The 14,358-nt window shown below is 45.6% G+C and overlaps 1 protein-coding gene across 2 annotated transcripts in view; it reads right to left on the bottom strand.

Annotated features, from left to right (window-relative positions):
- The window catches only part of LOC137321109 (tudor domain-containing protein 7-like), a 128,051-nt gene extending 114,038 nt beyond the window's left edge, over positions 1-14,013 (bottom strand). For both annotated transcript variants that reach the window (XR_010962712.1, XM_067983318.1), the window contains exon 1: positions 13,939-14,013. The gene's annotated coding sequence lies outside the window, so the exon portion shown is untranslated. The remainder of the gene's footprint in view (positions 1-13,938) is intronic.
- Positions 14,014-14,358: the final 345 nt, after the last annotated feature.

The raw sequence follows: 14,358 nt of genomic DNA, 5'->3' as shown, positions 1-14,358 counted from the left end.
AAGTGCTTTTTTGGTCTGCCTTCAAAAAGATTGAAGCAGCACATGCTAAAGACTTGAAAATCTGGTTCAGATCACAAGGGAATACTACTTCTACACACCTGGATTACTTTACCATATGGTTAGATAATGGGCAGTACAGGTACACCTCTAAACACCACTCTCAGACCAGTTACGGGAGTGACTAGCAGTGCTGTACCTGTAAGAATATCCAAGTTCTTAACTGTTCCCTGGCTGAGTTATTAGCACATTCATTAAGTAAATTATCAGATCATCCCTCATGCAACTCTTTCAAGGCTGTGTTAAGCCAGTATGAAGTGACTGACTCATTTAAAACTTACAAAAGCTGAACTCAGCACAAGCTAAGAGATTGAACCTTAGTCTTTTCTCTGGGTAACATTCACTCTCACGCCACGTGGCAACTTTGTTCCTTTGGACACGCAGCTGGCAACAATTACAAATATAGAGTAACTCAGGTAGAAAATCCCCCTTCAACTCCATTGAGCAGGCAAGCCGCTATGCTGCGAACGTAGCTCATTTATGTATCATGGAAGAACATCCCTATTAACTCATGGATGTACCATGTTAATCTAAACCAAAGAACCCCACACCAATACTATAAACAGTGACTGTATCCACTGCCTTTTCTTCCTCCCTTCTTCTCACTCTCAAAATCTTTCAAAAGTGATTGATGCAAAGTTATATCAAGCCTCACAACTGATGGAAAAGAACACAGGCCAAACAAAAACTGAAAAGGAGAAGTCTATGCACACCTCCAGATGAGACATTTTCTCACCCGCTCCAATACCTTGGCAAAGGTTTAACCAAGAATGCTCGACTCATAAACCAACTGTTCAAAGCAACATTCATGTGCTTTGTCTTTCCCACCAAGCCAAACCTCCCCCAAGGCCTAATCCAGAACACCTATCTTTCTAATTTCTGTACCACCTCCTCCCATGCCCTCTCTAAGCTCACCTTATCCATGAGACCAACTCCTGCTCCCTTGACCCCATTTCCATAAAACAACTGATCATCCAACTTCTCTTCCTGATACCCAGACCAGCTGATGTTGTAAATGATTTCCTATCCTCAGTCCCCTTTCCCTTTCAATACCACCACCCTCCTAAACACCCTAAACACCTTTGTCCTTGCAAACTATTGCTCCATCTCCAAAAACCCTTTCCTCTCCCAAGTCCTTAAATGTATTGTTGCCGCCTCCCAAATCTGTGCCCATCTCTCCTGCAAATCCCTGTTTGAATCTCTCCATGCCCCTCCCACACTGCTCAAACAGCCCCAATTGAAGTCACGAATGGCATTCTCGATAACAGTGACCATGATGTATTATCCCGGTATGATCTCCCTGCAGCCTTTGACATGGTCCACTACACCATCCTCCTGCAATGCCTCTCCCCCACTGTCCAGCTCAGTTCCACCTTTAACTATCCAATCATAGATAGAGCATCTTAAGCAATGGATTCTCTTCCCACCCCTTCATTGTTACTTCCAGAGTCCCCCAAGGATCTATCCTTGGTCCCCTCCTCTTCCTCATCTACATGTTACCACTTGGTGACAGCTTCCACATCCAGTTCTACCTCTCGACTCCTCCACTGCCTCTGTTATCATACCGAGTTTCCAGCCCCATATCCACTCCATCACAGACTGCCTACTTCCACCTCCGTAACATTGCTGATCTCCACTCCTACCTCAGTATATCTATCACTGAAACCATTATCCACACCTTTGTCACCTCCAGACTTGACTGGCTGGCATCCATACCATCCTCTCCCCTACATAAACTTCAGCTCATCCAAAACTCTGCTGTCTGTATTCTATCCCAGACCAAGTCCTGCTCACCCAGCACCTGTCCTTGCTGACCTACATTAGTTCTCGGTCCCCCAATGCCTCAAAGTTCTTATCCTCCTGTTTAGATCTTTTCATCGGCTAACCTCATCTAGCCCCAACACCACCCCCTCCCCAAACTCTCAGTACTTCTGACTCTTGTGCACCATCACCCTTTCACCCTACCAATGGCAGCCATGCCTTCAGCTAACCAGTCCCCATCTCCTGGAATTCCCTCCCTAAATGCCTCTATATCTTCACTTCATTCTCCTTCTTCAAGACCGTCCTTAAAACCCACCACTTTGACTAAACTTTTTATCACCATGTCTCTTTGGCCCAGCATCGATTTATTTGATTATGGCTTTGTGAAGCACTTTAAGATGCTTTTCTACGTTAAAGGCAGTTTATAAATGCTAGTTGTTGATATTGAGTCTATGACCTGATTTTGGGGCAACCAGCTAGATGAAAAATTAAGAGGACAACATACATCAGTAACTACAGTCATCTGAGGGAGGAGATTATTATGTCACTGTGTTCTTCATACATATATAACATAATGGCTCTACCAGAATCTGGAAAAACTGTATGGTGAAATCTAATGTGCAACAACAGGATCTAGCTAACTGTAATATAATAATATTTGGAGAAGGAAAATTTCCAAAAACAAAAAAATTTGCAACAGTAAAATTTTTCCCATGTACTGTCTAATTTAGGGTCAAGAAGTAGGTTTTGTGAGAGAGGTGCAAAGGCGGAGAGGTTTAGGGAGGGAATTCCAAAGCTTAGGTCATAGACGGCTAAAGGCATAGTCGCCAATGGTGGGCTGAAAGGATGAGGGGCGCACAAGGGGCCAGAGTTGGAGAAATGCAGAGTTCTCTGAGAGTTACAGGGTTGGAGGAAGTTAGAGAGATAGGGAGGAACAAGGCCACAAAGCGATTTGAACACGAGGATGAGGACTAGGACCTAAATGTAGGTCAGCGAGTACAGGGTGTGTGCGACTTGGTGTGGGTTAAGAAACAGGCAGCAGAGTTTTGGATGAGTTGGAATTTGTGGAGGGCGGAGAATGGGAGACAGCCAGGAGAGCGTTGGAATAGTTGAATCTGGAGGTGAAAGGGCATGGATGACGGTTTCAGCGGTAGATGGGTTGAGGCAGGGGCGGAGACCAGCCATATTAATCCAGACCTCTGGATTACTAGTAACATAACCGTACCCCATTAATGAAGGAGTGAAGATGGGAGTCATGCCAGGGAGAATGACCAGGGCTGGGGAAGAGTAAGAATTTTGCCAGAGACAAAGGTATCAAAGGCAGGGTTGAGGGAATGATTGACCAGATCGACAGCTGCAGATGTATTGAGGTGAATGGAGGGACAAAGGCTAGACAGTTAAGAGTTTTAAGGTGCAACTGGGGAGCAATTTTTCCAGGGGTAGATGTAGAAAGAAATGGGGTAGAAGGATCCAAGTGGCGAGGTACACAAGGAAGTGATCAGAAACGGCCTTGTCTGTGAGCGAGATGACGGGAGTAGAGGGTCCATGTCAATGTGGAAAATTGCCCAGGTATATCCTGTCCACAAAAAGCAGGACAAGTCCAATCCGGCCAATTACTGCTCCATCAGTCTACTCTCATTCACCTGACGAAGGAGAAAGCCTCCGAAAGCTTGTGATTTTCAAATAAAATTGTTGGACTATAACCTGGTGTTGTAAGATTCTTTACAATTATCAGCAAAGTGATGGAAGGTGTCATCGACAGTGTTATCAAGCAGCACTTACTCACCAATAACCTGCTCACCGATGCTCAGTTTGGGTTCCGCCGGGACCACTCGGCTCCAGACCTCATTACAGCCTAGGTCCAAACATCGACAAAAGAGCTGAATTCCAGAGGTGAGGTGAGAGTGACTGCCCTTGACATCAAGGCAGCATTTGACCGAATGTGGCACCAAGGAGCCCTTGTAAAATTGAAGTCAATGGGAATCAGGGGGAAAACTCTCCAGTGGCTGGAGTCATACCTAGCACAAAGAAAGATGGTAGTGGTTGTTGGAGGCCAATCATCTCAGCCCCAGGGCATTGCTGCAGGAGTTCCTCAGGGCAGTGTCCGAGGCCCAACCATCTTCATCTGCTTCATCAATGACCTTCCCTCCATCATAAGGTCAGAAATGGGGATGTTCGCTGATGATTGCACAGTGTTCAGTTCCATTCGCAACCCCTCAGATAATGAAGCAGTCCATGCCCACATGCAGCAAGACCTGGACAACATCCAGGCTTAGGCTCATAAGTGGCAAGTAACATTCGCGCCACACAAGTGCCAGGCAATGACCATCTCCAACAAGAGAGTCTAACCACCTCCCCTTGACATTCAACGGCATTACCATCGCCGAATCCCCCACCATCAACATCCTGGGGGTCACCATTGACCAGAAACTTAACTGGACCAGCCACATAAATACTGTGGCCACAAGAGCAGGTCAGCGGCTGGTTATTCTGTGGCGAGTGACTCACCTCCTGACTCCCCAAAGCCTTTCCACCATCGACAAGGCACAAGTCAGGAGTGTGATGGAATACTCTCCACTTGCCTGGATAAGTGCAGCTCCAGCAGCACTCAAGAAGCTCGACACCATCCAGGACAAAGCAGCCCGCTTGAATGGCACCCCATCCACCACCCTAAACATTCACTCCCTTCACCACCGGTGCACTGTGGCGGCAGTGTGTATTATCTACAGGATGCACTGCAGCAACTCACCAAGGCTTCAGCAGTAGCACCTCCCAAACCCGCGACCTCTACCACCTAGAAGGACAAGGGCAGCAGGCACATGGGAACACCACCACCTGCATGTGCCCCTCCAAGTCACACACCATCCTGACTTGGAAATATATCGCCATTCCTTCATCGTCACTGGGTCAAAATCCTGGAACGCCCTACCTAACAGCACTGTGGGAGAACTTTCATCACACGGACTGCAGCGGTTCAAGAAGGCGGCTCACCACCACTTTCTCAAGGGCAATTAGGGGATGGGCAATAAATGCTGGCCTTGCCAGCCATGCCCACATCTCAAATAAATAAAAAATAAAGGTGGCAAGGTCGAGGGAGTGGCTGTGAATATGGGTAGGAGGGCTTACATGGAGGGTCAGGTTAAGGGAAGCTAGGAATGCAGTGAAATCAGGACAGACGGCAAGGTAAGCTGAGGTGGAGATTCAAATCATTGAGCATGAGTCGTCGCTCAGTGCAAAGGCTGAGGAAGGAAAGGAGTGAGAATCTCTGAGAAACTCAGGGTTTGAGGTTTCAAAAGGAGAGGTGAGAGGGGTGGAACAAGGTGAGGTGCTCAAAGGTGGAGAAAGTGCCAGAGGATTAGGTGTGATTTGGTGATAAGGCCCACACTACCATCACATCTGTTTGGGTGGCGCAGGCAATGGAACCTATAGCCAGGTGGGGAGGATTCAGTAAGGGACAAGGCGTTATCACCCGTGAGCCAAGGGGGCAGGGGTGGGTGGGGTGAGCAGTACGGGAAGGAGGTTCATGAGATTAGCCCCAGCAGGCGTGCTGGGGGGTGGTAAGGGCGATGAGAGATGAAGATGGAGCAAATGGGATTGCTGCTCTTAAGGAGGGAACAATAGGTGCCTCAATGGGCCCTTCTGAGAATTCCAACAGAGGCACAGTGGGTAGCTGTGGGTTTATCCGAAGGGGAATTCAAGCCTGCGACAGCGGCAGGAGAATAGGAAGGCAAAGGAACAGTGAATGGTTGAGGGAGGCAATAGAGGGGCAAAGTTCCCAAGAGAGGAGAAATGGAAGGTGGCATGACTGGGCAGCAAGAAGGGAAGGAGAGAGGAGAAAAACGGTCAACAGGGGTCAAGAGAAGAGAAAAAAAAGGGAGATGGAAGTAGTGGGCACGGGTCCGGAGCGGCAGCCAAAATGTGCACGCGAATGGACACAGGAAATTCAAGTTACGTAGGCAAGGCAAAGATAGGTTGTAAACAAAGGATAGGGACGAGACGATATGATACGAGAGTGTCCAAAGTTAAAGTCAGAGATCCTGTGGTGGGATGTTGAAGCCATAGAAGGGTGGAGTCAGCTTGAAGCATAGACGAACCAATGTCTAGGTTCAGAGACAGTTGTGGACAGCGAGTCATTGCTAGAGGATTTGAGTACAGGAGCAGGGATGTCTTACAGCAGCTATACAGGGCCTCGGTGAGACCATATCTGGAGTATTGTGTGCAGTTTTGGTCTCCTTATCTAAGGAAGGATGTCCTTGCCATGGAGGGAGTGCAACGAAGGTTTACCAGACTGACTCCTGGGATGGTAGGACTGATGTATGAGGAGAGATTGGGTCGACTAGGCCTATATTCACTAGAGTTTAGAAGAATGAGAGGTGATCTCATCGAAACATATAAAATTCTAACAGGACTAGACAGACTAGATGCAGGGAGAATGTTCCCGATGGCAGGGGAGTCCAGAACCAGGGGTCACAGTCTCAGGATACAGGGTATGCCATTTAGTACTGAGATGAGGAGAAATTTCTTCACTCAGAGGGTGGTGAACCTTTGGAATTCTCTACCACAGAAGGCAGTGGAGGCCAAATCATTACATGTATTCAAGAAGGAGATAGATATATTTCTTAATGCTAAAGGGATCAAGGGATACAGGGAAAAAGCGGGAACAGGGTACTGAGTTAGACGATCAGCCATGATCATTTTGAATGGCGGAGCAGGCCCGAAGGGCCGAATGGCCTACTCTTGCTCCTATTTTCTATGTTTCTATCCACTATTAGAGACACAATGAGGAGAGATTGGGGAGAAAAGGGTGGCAATGGATGGCCATGGATAGGGTTGCAAACGAGAGGACCTCAATTAAGGAGCTCCAGCATAGGAGCTATCTGAACACTGAAAGGTCCCACAAACAGCAATGAGACAGATGACCAGATAATTTGTTTTAGTGGTGTGGGTTGAGGGATAAATATTGGCCAGAACACAGGAAGAACTACCTTTCTTGTCTTGAAATAGCACGGCATAAGTATACTTGAGCAGGCATACGGGGCCTCGGTTTAATATCTCATTAGAAAGATAAAGGCACTATAACTGGCGTGTCCATTGCTAAGAATTTCCGGCAACAAAATGTACAGAAATTGACACCGTAGCTTCAATCTGAACAAATGCTGAGCTAAATACAGTGCGGTCCAATGTGCAATTTACTCAACTAAAATAATGAAAAATAAGCTACTGCATCCAACCATGAAGAAAACAAACAAAGCTCTTAGAGATACTATTCCACGTACACTGCATCTCAACACAAAAATTCTTCCATGTATATTCCTTCCGTGAATGTAAATTCAGACCCAAGACACCAAACTGAAAAAAAAAATTTTTCTATTGAGAGCAAATAAAGCAGCTACTCTAATTCAATCATCACATAAAATATAATCCTATTTACAGTTTGATTTAACTTCACAAAGGAATTAGCAAGACTGAATCTGGTATGAAATTTTAAATACATGATTCGTATTCAGACAACACAATCTGTGCAAAGAACTGGCAGACAATTGTCAGTGATGGGAGTTTTACTTTCATCTGCTTATTAAAATGCCCAAATCTGCACCAATGCAGACCAAGACAACAAACTGCATTTGGGGAATCTCAACAGTTCAAAAGATGCTTTACCCTATTTTCAAAACTAGTGTCTAACTGTCCTGTGAATTAAAATTGGATTATGTAGAATGCAATATTCTAACTCATAACAAATACCAATGGTAGATGAAAATACTTAGGAGCTTTATTCTTTGAATGATATGTATCCTCTGCACACAGGAGAAGCAAACATTAACTTGCTAGGTTCGAAGAAAATCACATGCTGACCATGCAGAACTGCTTCCATGATGTTCATCACTGTCTCCAAGACAGCCCCAGGACCTGTACTATTGCATCCGTTTGTTTTGACATGAAATGAAAATGAAACTAACCATTTAAAACAAATGCTGCCCCCCACCCAAAAAAATGATACCCCTGCAAGTCCTAATGGGCGGACTGTGGTGCAGAGATTGAGCATCATTCAAAGAATGAAGATAACCCTGAAAGGCAGATAATGTTTCTTCTTCATTCAACATATTGTAGGAGTATACCAAAGTTGCACAAATTTAGAGCAGATACTACCTTAGGAGCTATAGAAACAGCTGTCAGTACTGATTTGCTAAGATGCTATCATATGCGGAGATTAAATCTGCACAATAACGTCTAGTAAATACGTGAGGATTGCTCCTTGTGACAATCTTGCATATGCCATCAATAGGAACGCATTTGAAAGATGCTCAGAAGCAGCTGTGGAATGGACCTTAACGTGCACACCAGGCAGCTTCTCTACATGATAGCAACAGTGTCGGATGCACTCAACTATCCATTTCAGAGATAAATTTGTCCCCTGAAATTTAATATGGAAAACTTCCAGTGCTGTTATCTTAAGGGGATATGGAAATATGCATTCTTTAAGCAACTAACCAATCACCTAAGCGCACTGCTTACTTAATTTGTGACAGTGAGACCACATCTCAACATTCAGGGTTTTCACAATATTGTCCATTGTCTCATAACAGTACAGTTCTGGTCACCCTATTATAGAAAGGATATTATTAAACTAGAAAGAGTGCAGAAAAGATTTACTAGGATGCTACCGGGACTTGATGGTTTGACTTATAGGGAGAGGTTGGACAGACTGAGACTTTTTTCCCTGGAGAGTAGGAGGTTTAGGGGTGATCTTATAGAAGTCTATAAAATAATGAGGGGCATAGATAAGGTAGATAGTCAAAATCTTTTCCCAAAGGTAGGGGAGTCTATAACGAGGGGGCATAGATTTAAGGTGAGAGGGGAGAGATACAAAAGGGTCCAGAGGGGCAATTTTTTCACTCAAAGGGTGGTGAGTGTCTGGAACGAGCTGCCAGAGGCAGTAGTAGAGGCGGGTACAATTTTGTCTTTTAAAAAGCATTTGGACAGTTACATGGGTAAGATGGGTATAGAGGGATATGGGCCAGGTGCAGGCAATTGGGACTAGCTTAGTGGCATAAACTGGGCGACATGGACATGTTGGGCCGAAGGGCCTGTTTCCATGTTGTAAACTTCTATGATTCTATTCTAACACCTTAGTTCAGTTTTGGTCACCAAGACATAAAAGAAACATTAAACCATGTAAGTGATGCAGAGAAAAGCTATGCAGTTCTTTAGCCTTGAAAGCTGGTGGCAGAGGATCTTCCATAAGTATAAAAGTTAAAGTTAATTTGAAGCACTGTTTCAAGATATAGCAGGATACTAGATCAAGGAGACATATGCTAAAACTGGTGATAAACTTCAGGATAGATGTCAGGAAGAACTTAAAGTGAAGTGATCAACTTGGGATAATCTTCCACTTAGACTCATTCACGAGACAGTTACATGACATAATGCAAAGATGAAGATGAGGCATAATGCAGATGAGATGCAAACATTTCCTTATTTTGAACAGGCGCTAAAGATGGGCCATACCTATCTTATGATCAGACCTGAAGTATAGCCACTGATTTATACACTATTGCAACACAGAGCCTTACATGTGTTTATGGTCAAGGTCCATTGGGATACAGCCATAAGAAATCTCATGAAAACCACTTGCTGTGCTCTGAGGTCCAGAGGAATGGTCCCACTCAGGGCTCAAGGATCTTGGAATCCAGCACAATAAGTTTTAGGATGACTTGTGCATTTGGAGCTTTGGTCTAATAATGTCAGCTCTGGTAATTACCATCTTCCTCTATCCCTTTGGGGAAGCTCTGGTCCCAACTGCCTTTCAGTAGATAGACCTTCTCTGATAACTAGGGATAACCTATTAATCAGAGACAAAGTCACAAAATACAACTTTCAAATAGATGGACATGTAATCTTGTGCATGCACTGCTGTTTATCAGTTGTTATGGTGCTGTAAAATCTGCCAAACATAAAGAGTTAAGATTCCATTGTGTCAGTCGTCTAGAAAATTACAGAATAATTTCCTTAAGAATGTTTGTATCATATTGAGGTCATCAATCTCAAGGGACTAATGAATCAAATTACACCACCAAGAGGAAATAAACCAAACTAATTTGGTGGACAGTTCCACTAACAAGAGTGCTACAGGATTCTTTTAAGCCTGAGCAACGTATCAAAAGAAGCCTGGCTTGAATATTAGCAAAGAAATCATCCATCCCATTCAAGATTGGATGAAATGAACTGCTATTTAAAATCTGACTTTCTACAACAACTTTAACATAGTGAAATTCCCCATGGATTTTTCAAAAAGGGGCCAGACATCAAGCAGGAGTTTGAGGGACAGGTTAAGGGAGTAACTAAAGATGCATTGTAAGAGGTAGGTTTTGAGGAGGCTTTCAAAGGAGGGAAACTCCAGAGTATTGAGGCATGAAGACTGAAAGCTCTACTATTAATAGAGGAGCGGAGAGTCGGAGCTGAGAATCAGGGCTGAAGAAATCTGCAGAAGGTGGGGCAAGGCCACAAAGAAATTTATACACAGACACAGAATTTTGAAATTAATGCATTGGGGAGGGTGGGAGGGAGGTCAGGAGCCTGTGAAGGTCAATGAATACAGAGCCTATAGGTGAGCAGGAGTTAGCACAGGACAGATAGGATGCAAGCGGTAGAATTCTAGGTAAGTTCGAGTTTGTGTAGTGTTGGAGCTTGGAGGCCTGCAAGGAGAATGTTAGAGAAGCCGAACCTGGAGTTGAAGGAGTGGATGAGGGCTTTGATGATGGTGGGGTATGAAAGGAATGAGGCAGGCAATACTGTACACGGAGTAAGTGGTCTAACAGGATGGGAGGTTTGAATCTCAGCTCAAGATCAAACAGAAGACTGAGGCTACACACAATCAAGTTTAACTTCAGCGAGCAGCCAGGAAGCAAGACGGAATCAAGAATTAAGGTACAACGTTTGTGGTCAGGAACAAAAAGGACTGCTTTATGTCCCGGTTTAATATCTCATCCAAAAGACAGCACCTGTGTCAATGCACTGAACTGTCGACCTAGATTGTGTGCTCAAGTCCTGGAGCGGGGCTTGGACCCATGACCTCTGATTTTGAGGCGTGCATGTTACACTGAACCAAGGCTGAAAGATGAGTGGTGCAGAGGTCAATCTTCTAAAACAAGATACTAGAGCCTATTTAAACACAATGGGAAAAGCACCTTCACTCTCTTGGCACTCAATGGGCTCAGTTTCTGAAATAAAATTAGAGCTACAATCAAATTGCTTCTAGGTTGCTGAAACTCAGAGGGAACTGGAAGAAACAGATTTCCTCCAATGCTTGACACCAGCTCCAGACAAGATATGACAACTTAGTTTCAAATTTATTCACAGGAAATGCTGTCTTTCAGTTTCAAGTTCCCATCGACATCAGACATCTGGGCATGGCATTACACCAAGGACTGCACACAGTCAACATGCAGCAGCAAGTACCACAGCACGGCATAGCCCACAATGCTCAAACTGTAGACTTTCACTTTCATTTCTCAGTCAAATACATTTAACTCACCAAAGACCGCCTATCCTATTTGCAGGCCCCTCCCTGTCCTTTAGGGGAAGGTTTGTTTGCTCCTGCTTCATGGTCTCTTAGAATACCAGGATCAGAAAGGGAGAAACTGGGGAAAGATAAATCTCCCCAAAAAAAGGAAGCTCTCTATCATTAAGCACTATCAGGCCTTTCTCTCCTCTGCCAAAACCGTTCACTACTCCAGGATCATCCTGAAATGCAAAGATAACCCCGGCTTCCTTTCCCCACTCTCCTTAAACCCCTCTCCTCTGTCCCCTCTATCCTCACTTCCAACAAGTGCGAGGTGCTAATGGGCTTCTTTGTCACTAAGATTGAGACCATCCATTCAGTTGCTGCCGATGCTCACCTCCCCCACCAAGCCAAACTTTAGCACAGGCTCCCCCCTGACCTATCCCTGAACCTTTCTCCAGTTTCTTTCCTATCTCTCTTCATGCTCTCTCCACGCTCATCTTGTCTTTGAGACCTACCTCCTGCTCTCCCGACCCGACCCCACTGAAGTGTTGACCACCCGACTTCCCTTCCTGTCCCCCATGCTAACTGACATTGTAAATGGTTCCTGCTCCTCAGGTACTGACCACCTCCCTTTCAAAACCACCCTCATCACCACCCCTCCCCACTCAAAAAACAAAGCCTCGTCCCTTGCGTCCTTACAAACTATTCCATCCCCCACCCCAGCCACTGTCCCGGGTTGAACCAAACTCTTTCCAACTTCTGCGTCCTTCTGACCCAATATCCTCCATCACAAAGATCGCCTACCTTCACCTACATAACATTGCCCACATCGACCCATCTGCTGCAGAAACACTCAACCATGCCTTTGTTACTCCGGACTCGACTATTCCAATGCTCTCCTGGTTGGCCTCCCATCCGTCACTCTAAACTTCAGCTCATTCAAAACTCTGCTGTGCATATCCTAACCCGCATCAAGCCCTCCTCACCCATTACCCCTTGTTTGCTGACTTACATTGGATCTCGGACCCTCAACGCCTCAAATTTAAAATTTTTATCCACGTATTTAAATCCCTTCATGGCTTCACCCCTCCTTATCTCAGTACCCTCCTCCAGTCCTACAACACTCAGAACTCTACATTCATCCAACTCTGACCTCTTGTGCATCCCCCACTCCCTTTGCCCCACCATCGGCAACCATGCATTTACACTGTTTAGGCCCTAAATATTGGAATTCCCTCCTTAAATCTCTCCACCTCGCTCTCCTCTTTTAAGACCCTCCTTAAAAAATAACACTTCGACCAAGCTTTTAGGCATCTCTCTTAATATCTCCTACTTCAGCTGCGTGTCAATTTTTGTCTGATTACGCTTCTGTGAAGTCCCTTAGGTGTATTTTCCTCATTAAATGCAAGTTCTTGTATTATACTAGAGACGGATTGCTATCATCTGTTTTCCTTCCACCCCATCCCCCCACTGACACTGCTATAAATGCCCCACAGGACTCAGACACAATCAGCACCACTGTACCAGACAGAGAGACTGTGTGTTTCTATGGGCACAGTGAGCTGTGTCTAAAATACCTTGAAATTTGAGTGTGTCTATAGGGGAGTTCAGTGCTCTTTTGAGCGTGCAGAGGCATTGAAATCATTGTTTCCACATAGTGTTGCCTCTCTCGGTCTCAGACCTTGATTACATTTCCCAATCCAGAGCTGTAGCAATCGCTGTCTCCAAGCCACATTAATGGCATTGCGACATTCAGGCCAGTTATACTACTTGTAGAAAGCAGTCAGTGCATTGTGGCACACAATTTATAAAACCAAACAGCTTTCAGTTACACTACAGGTGTAGTCGGTACATGCAGCACCGTTGAAAAAAAATCTGCTACATTTTTACTGTTTTATTCTGCTGCGGCCAAGGCCGAGGTGGTTACAATACTTTTGTTGAGTTCAATTTCAAGCAAATTCTAGATAATCGCAAAACAAAAGCATAGCCAGAATACAATGAAGAATCACCACCCCCCCATGTCGTCATCTTCAATATCCAGACACCCCAATAATCTTTCTGTGCCTCTCCATATGAATAATGAAGTCAACAAGCAGCCAAAGATATTCTAAGGATGCATTTACAATATGATGATAGCACTTGTGTGAAGCAGTTTCATATTGTACCGGATCAGAAGCAAAGGCCCGCTCCTTGGTTACACCGGTCAGCGCCCCGCTCCTGAGTTACACCACCCCCAGCTCTCTATCTCTCTCTGACCTTTCCCTCAGACACACCTTTCCCCAGCACTCCCTCCTTCGGTCCCGACACATTCCTAACTAACCGGTTCCGCTCCGCCTGTTCTCTCAGTCCCGGCATCTCTGCCCGCGACCCCTTTCTGTTCGCCGGGGCGGCAGTACTCACGCCCCAGGCCCCGTCACCCCCGGTTCTCACAGCTCCCCCGATGATGTCCAGCCGTATCCTTTGGCCCCGGTTCTCCCTGATCTGCCGGTACTGCCCAGGCCCCGGTACTCCCTGATCTGCCGGTACGACCCAGGCCCCGGTACTCCCTGATCTGCCGGTACTCCTCAGGCCTCGGTACTCCCTGATCTCCCGGTACTCCCCCAGGCCCCGGTACTCACTGCCAAACGCGGTCCTGCGCTCACGCCACCGCTCGCTCTCTGACGGTTGGATTCTATCTGTTTGGAACACCGGCTCGCGCATGCGCATCTGGCGGCGTGTCGGCAATAAATCCGCGCATGCGCACTGTTTGCCAGACAAGCACCTGCGATTGTTTGTATGTGTGTGCGCGTGCGCGCGCGCCTATTACACATTCAACACCAACTTGGATCGCCAACTATCCAGGATTGTCCTGGTGTCTCCAGGAATTAAAGATTAATATCTTGGACACTACTGCGTGCAACCCAGGAGAAAACTGAACACGTTCGTTTATTAGTTATAAAAGTATTGGAGATGGGGGAAAAAAGGCTTTTTTATTTAATCAAGAATCATCCAATCGGGTGATAAAGAGTCTTGTTTGCTGTCCAGTTGGCGTGGGAAGA

Source organism: Heptranchias perlo, chromosome 4 (genome assembly GCF_035084215.1).
Source record: "Heptranchias perlo isolate sHepPer1 chromosome 4, sHepPer1.hap1, whole genome shotgun sequence".
Classification (NCBI taxonomy): Eukaryota; Metazoa; Chordata; class Chondrichthyes; order Hexanchiformes; family Hexanchidae; genus Heptranchias; species Heptranchias perlo.
The sequence above is the reverse complement of the archived record's forward strand: the minus strand, read 5'-3'. Positions and strand labels throughout refer to the sequence as shown.